Raw genomic sequence first — 11,313 nt, 5'->3', positions numbered from 1 at the left:
AAAAAAGTAAAATTAGGAGTAGTCACTTGGTAGTACAGAACTTGAGTATTGCTGAAAAAAGAGACACTTTTTTATCAAAGCTTTTCATCTTGCACTCATCAGAACAATTCTCAAGAAAATACCATTGTCAGGGGAAACAACAACTTTATACTGTATGAGAAGAGAGTGCAAATTGGTTGGCAAGTGAACTCTGATTGGTAGAGGCGTTGCCATGGAAAATGCACCAGTTAATGGTAACTGGTAGTTAACTGCCAAGCATTGTTTAAAATTTAAACCAAGCAACTTGGCTCTGATTGGTCAAGACTTTACCCTGGGGAATGAACCAGCGAGTGACTGTCACATATTTTGTTTAGCTAAAATAATTGCAATGTGTGTACATGTTCTTTCTGTCTGCAAAGATCAGGGCCCTGTGTATTAATATATGTAGCTTCCAGTACACACAAATGTGCCACACTGTAAGCCCGACTGACAATCTTAAATTGGTTGTCAGCATAATTCTTGGTACACTGAGGATTATTTAGCAAATGTTGTCCAATCGCAGAATAACACCTAAGGTTGGACACTGTGTTTTGAGTTTTGAAAGCACGGGCTGGTTGGGTACTGTATAAATTTGTTGTTTCCCCTGACATTGGCATTTTCTTGCAAATTGTCCTGATGAGCGCAGGACAAAAATCTTCGACAAAAAAGTCTCTTTTTCAGCAATACTCAAGAAAAATTAGAGTAAAACCAGCAAAGACAAAGGAAACAAAATGAGGCAGAGGTTACGGTCTGAAATTGTTGCAAGCTTCTGGATCCAACATTGAGTTCAAAGTGCCTAATTGAAAGATGAGATGCTGTTCCTCAAGATTACTTTGAGCATCAACGCAGGCAGCTGAGGCTAGATAGGTCAGAGTGGGAGCAAGGTAGAGAATTAAAATGACAGGCAGCCAGGAGTTCAAGGTTATGCTTGCAGACTGAACCGTGGTGTTCCACAAAGCAGTTGCCCAATTTGTCTTTGCTTTCCCCAGTGTAGAACAGACTGCAATGTGAGCAGCGAATACAGTATGCTAAATTGAAAGGCGTGCGCATAGTTGTTGCTTCACCTGGAAGGAGCATTTTGATTTCGACTCAAAATTTGGTTGTGCCATTTTTCATTAGTTCCTACTAGCCACCTAAAACAGCCATTATTCCTCTTTACTGCACATATGTAAATGAGGGTCCTTACACCTATTTTAGGTCCCCGCACAGAAATTTGTTTACAAAGAGCAGCGCATGTGGTCTGCATCACTCAGGATTCTTCATCAGTTACTGACTCAAGGTCAGTTTTTTTTTAAATCTAATCATCCCTGTGGAGCCAGGAAGAGCAGCAGTGATTAGTAAGCAGCCTTGCTCCTGTTGTTCTTCCCTCCCCAACCAGCACATAGCTAGGACCACTGCTCAAGAGGCAAGTGGCCTGAAATTCAGCAGAGCAAAAGAGTGAGATGCTTGTGGAGCTGCGACAGGTGATGGCAGTTCACCCAGATTATTTGGATGAGGCCTGAGGCCTGATTTTGGGCTGGCATCATGTGGCCTAGTTTGGGCACTGGGTGTGTCTACTGCCTGCACCACCATCAACATGCCAGTAAACAAATGCTGACAAATTTCCATCTCATCATGCAAACATAGAAACATAGGCCAGAATTTTCCCGTCAGCGATTTGGGGGCGGGGCCCGCTCGCCGAGGGGAAAATGACGCGGGATGACGTTGGGAGGAATCCCCGACGTCATCCCGGTCCCTTTAAATTTTCAGGAAGGCGGGCGGACAGCGAAATCAGCTGTCCGCCCGCTGACCTGTCAATGGCCAATCGAGGCCATTGACAGGGTACTTAAAGTGACTAAAGGACCTGCCTGTCCAACCTTAAGGCTGGCGGGCAGGCCAGGAACCCCAGCGGGCTTCTGATAATACATGAAACCTCATCTACTGGCGGGATGAGGTTTCATGTCCGTTTTAAAAACTTTAATAAATGTAATGTTATATTTATTAACATGTCCCACCTCGTATGACATTGCCACATGAGGGGACATGTTAATAATATTTTTATTTTTCTATTTTTAAAGTTTTGTCCCCTGTCATTGATCTCTCTGAGACAGGACTTTGCCTCTGGGAGTAGTGCGTTCTTTCACGCGCACGTGCAAAAGAGCGTACTTTGACAGCTGGGCTTATTTGGCCCGCCCACTCAAAATGGCGGCGGGCCCCATTTCGGCGGCAGAGGTCAGCTGTCCACCCGCCGCCGAGCCGGTGGGGCCCGCATGCCCACCAAGGGCAAAATTCTGCCCATAGAAACTAGGAGTGGGAGTAAGCCATTCAGCCCATCGAGCCTGCTCCACCATTCATTATCATGGCTGATCATCCAACTCAATAGCCTGCTCCCGCTTTCTCCCCATACCCTTTGATCCCTTTCGCCCCAAGAGCTATATCTAACTCCTTCTTGAAAACATACACTGTTTTGGTCTCAACTACTTTCTGTGATAACGAATTCCACAGGCTCACCACTCTCTGGGTGAAGAAATTTCTCCTCATCTCAGTCCTAAATGGTCTACCCCACATCCTCAGACTGTGACCCCTGGTTCTGGACTCCCCCACCATTGGGAACATCCTTCCTGCATCTACCCTGTCTAGTCCTGTTAGAATTTTATAGGTTTCTATGAGATCCCACCACATTCTTCTGTACTCCAGCGAATATAATCCTAATCGACTCAATCTCTCCTCATATGTCAGTCCCGCCATCCCAGGAATCAGTCGGGTAAACCTTCACTGCACTCCCTCTATAGCAAGTACATCCTTCCTCAGATAAGGAGACCAAAACTGCACACAATATTCCAGGTGTGGTCTCACCAAGGCCCTGTACAATTGCAGCAAGACATCCCTGTTCCTGTACTCAAATCCTCTAGCTATGAAGACCAACATACCATTTGCCTTCTTTACCGCCTGCTGCACCTGCATACTTACCTTCAGCGACTGGTGTACAAGGACACCCAGGTCTCGTTGCACATTTCCCTCTCTCAATTTATAGTCATTCAGATAATAATCTGCCTTCCTGTTTTTGCTACCAAAATGGATAACCTCACATTTATCCACATTATACTGTATCTGCTATGCATTTGCCCACTCACTCAGCTTGTCCAAATCACACTGAAGCATCTCTGCATCCTCCGCACAGCTCACCCTCCCACCCAGCTTTGTGTCATCTGCAAATTTGGAGATATTACATTTAATTCCCTAATCTAAATCATTAATATATATTGTGAATAACTGGGGTCCCAGCACCGATTCCTGTGGTACCAGACTAGTCAGTGCCTGCCATTCGGAAAAAGACCCATTTATTCCTACTCTTTGTTTCCTGTCTGCCAACCAGTTTTCTATCCATCTCAATACACTACCCCCAATCCCATGCGCTTTAATTTTACACGCCAATCTCTTATGTGGGACTTTGTTGAAAACCTTCTGAAAGGAATTTTTCGAGGATGTAACTAGTAGAGTTGATATGGGGGAGCCTGTGGATGTGGTTTATTTGGACATCTGAAAGTCCAAATAAACCACATCCACAGGCTCCCCCTCATCAACTCTACTAGTTACATCCTCGAAAAATTCCAGTAGATTTGTCAAGCATGATTTCCCTTTCATATCTTCCTTGAACTTCCAATTCCCCTTTGTGGCAGAAGAAAGTGATGAATAAACGCTCGTTGTTAATAACTTTAACAGACAAACATAATAGGTAGTGAGGAAATATCTATTACCATTGGGCAAAGTAGTATGGCTTATTGGGTTTGACTTGCCTAATGTCCATTTCAATCCTTTAAGGATGCAGCTTCCTGAATGGTGGATAGTTCAGGGCCTAACAAGCAGCAATCTAACTCAGGAAATACTCTTTTATTTGGATGCTCTACAATAGCAGCTTAAAAGTTTAGAGTACCCTCGCCTTTGAATCAGAGGGTTGTGGGTTCATGTCCCACTCCCGGAAACCAAGAACTGTGATTGTACTCGAAAGAGTTGCAATCTGTGACTGTTGATAACTCGAAAGAGTTTAAAAGTTTAGGGTGGCTGGCAAAGAATGGCAACTGTCATTCCTGTTCTGGCTAGACTCAAAACCAAGCCTGGAGGTGGAAGATCAGTGACAAACATAAACCATGATGCTCCTTCAATCTGAACTGACTCCCCCAGACATTTTTTCTTTTGCTCTAAAAATATCTTCAGGAGGAATAGCCTAAAATTAAGCTAAATACATATTCTGATGTTCAAGTTTTCTGAATATTTTCACATATTCTCAAGTCCTGGCTACATCTCTGTCTGCAGATGGTTGTAATACAAAGACAAAAAGTCTTATGGGAACATAGATAGAAGCTGAATTTTATAAGTGAAGAAATATTGATGATGCGATAGGGAATTTGGTTCCTATATTACATTATCAATCAATATAAACATTTTGTCTGGAACTCATTCAGCATCTAGAAAGTCATGAATTGTTTGGGGCATGTTTGTTCAGGTGTTGTAGATTAAGCAGATGTGAAGTTTAAAACCAATCGCCTGCTATAAAACTGAGGATGTGAGAGGTTAAGGCTGAATCAGACTGTTAGCAGCCTTGCCACCCTATTTCATCCTTAGCAGAACATCCGACCCCATATCCTCTCCATCACCAAGAGCCCCTATTTTCACCTTTATTTTAAATTTATTCACTCATTGGATGTGAGCATCATTGGCAAGGTCAACATTTGTTGCTTATCCCCAATTGCCCTCAAAAAAGTGAGCCAACTTCTTGACCTACTACAGTCCGTGCGGTATAGACACCCACAGTGCTGTTAGAGAGGGAGCTCCAGATTTTGACTCTGTGACTGTGAATGAATGGTGATGTAGTTTCAATTCATAATGGTGCATGGTGGGAGGGGAACTTGCAGTTGGGGTATTTCCACGGCTGCCCTTGTTCTTATTCTAGGCAGTAGAGGTTGTAGGTTTGGAAGGTGCTGTCAAAGAAGTCTTGGCGAGTTGCCATAGTGCATCTTCTAAATGGTACACACTGCTGCCACTCTGCATCCATGACGGAGGGAGTGAATGTTTAAGGTGATGGTTGAGGTCCCAGTCAGGCAGGCTGCTTTATCCTGGATGGTGTCAAGTTTTTTGAGTGTTGTTGGAGCTGCATTCATCCAGGGAAGTGGGGATTATTCCATCACTTGATTTGTGCCTTGTAGATGGTGAGCAGGCTTTGAAGAGTCAAAAAGTGAGTTACTTGCTGCAGAATTCCCAGCCTCTGATTTGCTCTTGTAGCCACAGAATTTATGTGGCTAGTCTGGTTAAAGTTTTGGTCAGTGGTAATTTCCAGATTTTTTGTATTCATTCACAGGATATGGGCTTCGCTGGCTGGGCCAGCATTTATTGCCCATCTCTAGTTGTGCTTGAGAAGGTGGTGGTGAGCTGCCTTCTTGAACCGCTGCAGTCCATGTGGTGTAGGTACACCCACAGTGCTGTTAGGAAGGGAGTCCAGGATTTTGACCCAGTGACAGTGAAGGAACGGTGATATATTTCTAAGTCAGGATGGTGAGTGACTTGGAGGGGAACTTCCAGGTGGTGGCGTTCCCATCTATCTGCTGCCCTTGCCCTTCTAGATGGTAGTGGTCATTGGTTTGGAAAGTGCTGTCGAAGGAGTCTTGGTGAATTCCTGCAGTGTATCTTGTAGATGGTACACACTGTTGCTACTGTGCGTCGGTGGTGGAGGGAGTGAATGTTTGTGGATATGGTGCCAATCAAGCAGGCTGCTTTGTCCTGGATGGTGTCAAGATTCTTGAGTGCACTCATCCAGGCAAGTGGATTCCATCACACTCATGACTTGTACCTTGTAGATGGTGGACAAGCTTTGGGGAGTCAGGAGGTGAGCTACCCGTTGCACAATTCCTAGCCTCTGACCTGCTCTTGTAGCCACAGTATTTGTATGACTAGTCCAGATCAGTTTCTGATCAATGGTAACCCCCAGGATGTTGTTAGTGGAAGATTCAGTGATGGTAATGCCATTGAACATCATGGGGCGATGGTTGGATTTTCTCTTGTTGGGGATGGTCATTGCCTGACACTCGTGTGGCGCGAATGTTACTTGCCACTTGTCAGCCCAAGCCTGGATATTGTCCAGGTCTTGCTGCATTTGGACATGGACTGCTTCAGTATCTGAGGAGTCGCGAATGGTGCTGAACATTGTGCAATCATCAGTGAACATCCCCACTTCTGACCTTATAATGGAAGGAAGGTCATTGATGAAGCAGCTGAAGATGGTTGGGCCTAGGACACTACCCTGAGGAACTCCTGCAGTGTTGTCCTGGGCAATTTTCCACATAGCCGGGTAGATGCCAGTGTTGTATCTGTACTGGAACAGCTTGACTATGGGCTTGGCAAGTTCTGGAACACAAGTCGTCCATACTATTACCAGAATATTGCCAGTGCCCAAAGCCTTGGCAGTATCCAGTGCCTTCAGCCATTTCTTGAGTGAATCGAATTGGCTGAAGACCAGCATCTGTGATGCTGGGGATCTTTGGAGGGGACCAAGATGGATCAGCCACTTGGCACCTCTGGCTGAAGATTGTTGCAAATGCTTCAGCTTTATTTTTTGCACTGATGTACTGTGCTCCCCTGTCATTGAGAATGGGGATATTTGTGGAGCCTCCTCCTCCTCCAGCTAGTGGAGGTTTTGGTGATGGTAAAGACATTCAACATCGAGTGGCGATGATTAGATTCTCTCATCTTGGAGATGGCCATTCCCAGCACTGTGTCACATCAAAGGTTGCTTAACACATATCAGCTCGTGTGTGAATATTTTCCAGGTCTTGCTACTTGTAGGCATGGACTGCTTCAGTATCTGAGGAATTGTGAATGGTACCGAACACTGCCTAAACATAAAAAAAATCCCCACTTCGGACCTTATGATGAAGGAAAGGTCATTGATGAAGCAACTCAAGCTGGTTGGGCCTAGGACACTACCCTGAGGAATTCCTGCAGTGATGTCCTGGAGCTGATATGATTGGCCTCCAACAGCCACAATCATCTTCCTTTCTACTAGGTATGATCCCAACCAGTGGAGAGTTTTCCCTTTGTTCCCATTGACTTTGGTTTTGCTAGGGCTCCTTGATGCCAAAGGATCTGCCTTGACTTCAAGGACAGTTAATCTCACCTCAATTCTGGAATTCAGCTCTTTTGTCCTTGTTTGGACCAAGGCTGTAATGAGGACTGGAGCTGAGTGACCCAAAGTGAGTATCAGTGAACAGGCTATTGCTGTGTGAGTGCCACTTTATTGTATTGTCGATAGCACCTTTTATCACTTTCCGGATGATTGAGAGTTAACTGATGGGGCAATAATTAGCTAGATTGAATTTGTCCCGATTTTTATGGACAGGCCATTATTCCACATTGTCGGATAGATGCCTGTATTGTAAATGTTCTGGAAGTGCTGGATAGTCCTCTATAATAACATTCATCTCTGAACCTGCCTCTCCTCATTTGCTGCTGAAACCCTCATCCATGTTTTTGCTACTGTCAGATTTAATTATTCCAATGCTCTGCTGCCTGGCCTCCCATCTTCTAACCTCCTTAAAATTCAGCTCATCTAAAGCTCTGCTGCCGTTTCCTGACTAGCACCAACTCCCATTCATCTATAACCCCTGTGCTTGCTCCTGATCTGACAATGCCTCAATTTTTAAATTCTCATTCTTATGGTCAAATTCCTCCATGGCCTCACCCTTCCCTATCTCTGTAATCTCCATCAGCTCTCCAAGAACTCTGTATTCGTACAATTTTGGCTTCTTGTATATCCCCAGTTTTCTTCACTGCTCTGCATATGACCATGCCTACACATGTCTAGGCCCTGAACTCCAGGGCCTGACCTTTTCCCAAGTCGGGCGGGTTCGGCAGGAGCGAGCAGGGGCAGTCTCGGAGCCCCCCACCTGTGATTGGCTCCGCACCGCCATTTTACACAGACGGGCCAATTAAGGCCCACCCAGCATAATACGCGAGCAGTAGTGCTGCCTGTGCGGGCGGGGAGAGGAGGGAGAGGCAGGTCCAGTGCTATTTCGCGCACACGCGCAAAAGAGCACTTCAATCTCCCTGAGGCATGGAGCTGCCTCAGGGAGATTGAAGCACTTTTGAAAAAATAAATGAACATGATAAAAATTTAATGAAACATGTCCCCTCATGTGACCGTGACACATGAGAAGGGACATGTTTTTATTTTTCAGAAAAACTTTTTATTTAATTCGTAAAAGCTTTAGGAAACTTCAGCCCGCTCATGGATGAGGTTTCCTAAAAAACGTAAAGGCAGCTTGGCCTTTTCGTAAGGTTGGACAGGCAGCATAAACTTGAATTTAATTACTTCGTTAATGGCCTTAATAGGCCTATCAACTATCAGCGGGTGCACGGCCGAATGAAACATCGCGAGACAATATGATGACTTCGGGATGCATGCCCGACGTCATCGCGCGTCATTTTACATTCCGGCATGTCGGGCGCACCCCTGCATACCCACTGTAAAATCCTGGCCCAGAATTCCATCCCTAAATCTCTCTGTCTCTCTACCCCTTTCTCTCTCTCCTCCTTTAAGACTCTCCTAAAATAGTACTTCTTGACCAAGCTTGAGGGCATGTGCCCTAATACCTGCTTGCGTGGCTCAGTGTCAATTTGTGTCCGATAATACTCCTGTGAAACACCTAGAGGTGTTTTGCTACATAAAAGGTGCTAGATAAATGCAAGTTCCTGTTAAAGAATCCAGCAGAAGTGTGGAAATTTGACTGAGCAGTGAAATGGATGAGTCCACTATTCTTTCATCCCCAGGACTAAAGCTTGAATCCAGTCGAGGCTAATGGAATGGAAATCTCCCCTCTCTGCCAGTTGAAATAGTTCTAGGAATTCTCAGTCCGGTACCCAATGAAAACCACACTCAGCAAAGTGGATGAAAATTACCCTCAGCCCATGCACGAAATGGAAAAATTCACAGGCTGGGATTAAGGTTTACTGTTGGAGAAGCTGGAGAGAACTTTGCTCCACATGTAGCCTATGATATCTGACCTCAGGGTTGGAAAACTGCTCATATTTCTTTGAACAGAACATTCTGTTTTCACAATAATTTTTGAGAAGTGAGATCCAGGCATTTAAGGCATGTTACAAGTCTGGAGTGCCAATGGGTGAAGTGCCCATTTCCCTGGCAGCACACACTGAGAAAATGATTCTTTTACTACCTCTGGATTTTAAAAGAAGTCAGTACAAGTGGGTCCACTTTGAATTTGTGAATATGCAAACAAGTCCCTTTTGCAGTTGTTCATGTATTGCTCGTACATGCATTGCAGTTATAAACAATTCAATCATAATTGACAGATTTGTTTTCTACTAATTTCCTTTTCTCCCAGAAGTGCCAACTTTGCAGCGCTTTGATTCCTTGGTCACTAAAGCCTTTCAGTGCCTGTACCTTGTGGCTATCCTTCTAGCGTGAGTCTGATCAGTGAATAATTGTATTATATTTAACTGTGAACAACATGAGAGCCAAGTTCATTGCTGTCCTCTGCTTGATGGCCATATGTATATACACTTGATACCACCCAATAGCAACTGGGAGTCAGTGAGCAGAATTTTACGTGCCCCGTGGCGTCAGGTGTGTTTGGTGGCATGAGCGGACAATATGGTAAGAAGGCCAAAAATCAATTCACAACCTCATGAAACCAGTTTGCGATCACCCGCTCACCTCATCGATGGTGGACTACGTTTCCCGCCATTGGACATTGGGAACCTCAATGGAATACATCAGTATATCATTATAAGGCCAGCCCTCCGACTCATCGGCGCCCGCTGGGTTGTCCGCCCACGTTGGTGGGGAAACACGCTGGTGCGGAACCCGTCTTGACAAGTGTGACGTGCAGAAGTCGGGACTTATCGCCAGGGCCTTGCTCACATCGTGGACATCTGAGGAGCAGAAGATGCTGGAGCCCGACAGCAATGGGATCCTGGAGAAATGTCCATGGGATGCTGGGTGGATTCTCATGGACGTGGCTCTGCTGCGAAGCAGCTTACAGAAGTTGGAAAGTCACCGCTGATGCTCACAACAGATGATGGTTGAGGGGGTGGGAGAAAAAGGTCTAGGATCGACTGGGAGAGGAAGAGGTGTCATGGGGGTGAGGTTGGGAATGAAGGTGTCGGGGGAGGTTGAGAGGGGGGGTAGTACAGGGAAGGAGGGGGTAACGGGAGAAGATGGCAACTGGAGAGTTAGGTGTAAGGGGGGTGGAGGGTGTAAGGGAAGGAGGGCGGAGAGTGGAAGGAGTTCAGGGGGAGGAAGGAGTGCAGAGAGGGGAGATAGTCCAGGGGGAGGAAGGAGTGCGGAGAGGGGAGGGAGTCCAGCGAGAGAAAGGAGTGCAGAGAGACGCGGGGGCCCAGGGGGAGGGAGATGTGTGGAGTGGGGAAGGAGTAAGGATGGAGAAAGGAATCAGGAAAGAGGAAGGAGTAAATCTGGAGGAAGAAGTGAGGTTGGAGGAAGAGTTAAGGCTGGAGGAAGGAGTCGGGAGGAGGGAGGACTAAGGGTGGCTTGGAGGCAGATACGGACCCTGGGTGTTGGAAGGAGGAGGTCGGGGAGCTGAATGTGGATGGGGGTGGGATTTTCGGGAAGGAAGGGAATGTGCACATTCACCAGGACATCCCCGAAGGAAAAAGGTTGTGGCTGGTTAGGTCACGGAGGGGAGATGAAAGGTGATGTTTGGGGGGTCAACTGGGATGGGGGAAAGGAAATTGGTGGCTGGGGGAGGGTAAAGGATGGGGGAGCGAGAGTAAAACCGAACTAGCTCCACATTGTCCAAATCAAAAGTGAAATGAGAGTCGTGGTGGGCGAGATCAGGTGCTGCATGGGAGCGTGATCAGTGGGTGGGCGGAGATGCAGTTCAGCTCAGATGGACAACTGAAAGTGAACCTCAGCAAGCAGCATTGAAAATACTCAGGACATTGAGATGAATGTGATACAGGAAAGATCCGCATGCGTGGGAGAGTGCTTGCATGAGGCTCCAAAAGGCCCTGCCCCATACACACACACGCACACACACTTCTCCCTCCAGAATCACTCATGGGCCAGCTGCTCCTTCTGCGATGACAGAAGATTAAGTTGAGGGACTCGTAGGAAAAGGGGACTCGGAGGGAGCAGACAGCCTCTGAGATTCCTGAGTGGGTGACCTAGGGGTGTCCAGTTACCGCTTCTCCTTCCTTGGGGTGCCCGAGGGCCATGGCCTGATTCATTCAGGGGAAGGAGCACCTGGAGGGATGTCCAGGTGCCCCGTTTCCCTCTCATATTGCCAC

Source organism: Cetorhinus maximus, chromosome 4, assembly GCF_964194155.1.
Source record: "Cetorhinus maximus chromosome 4, sCetMax3.hap1.1, whole genome shotgun sequence".
In the NCBI taxonomy this organism is placed as follows: Eukaryota; Metazoa; Chordata; class Chondrichthyes; order Lamniformes; family Cetorhinidae; genus Cetorhinus; species Cetorhinus maximus.
Note: the sequence above shows the minus strand (reverse complement) of the source record.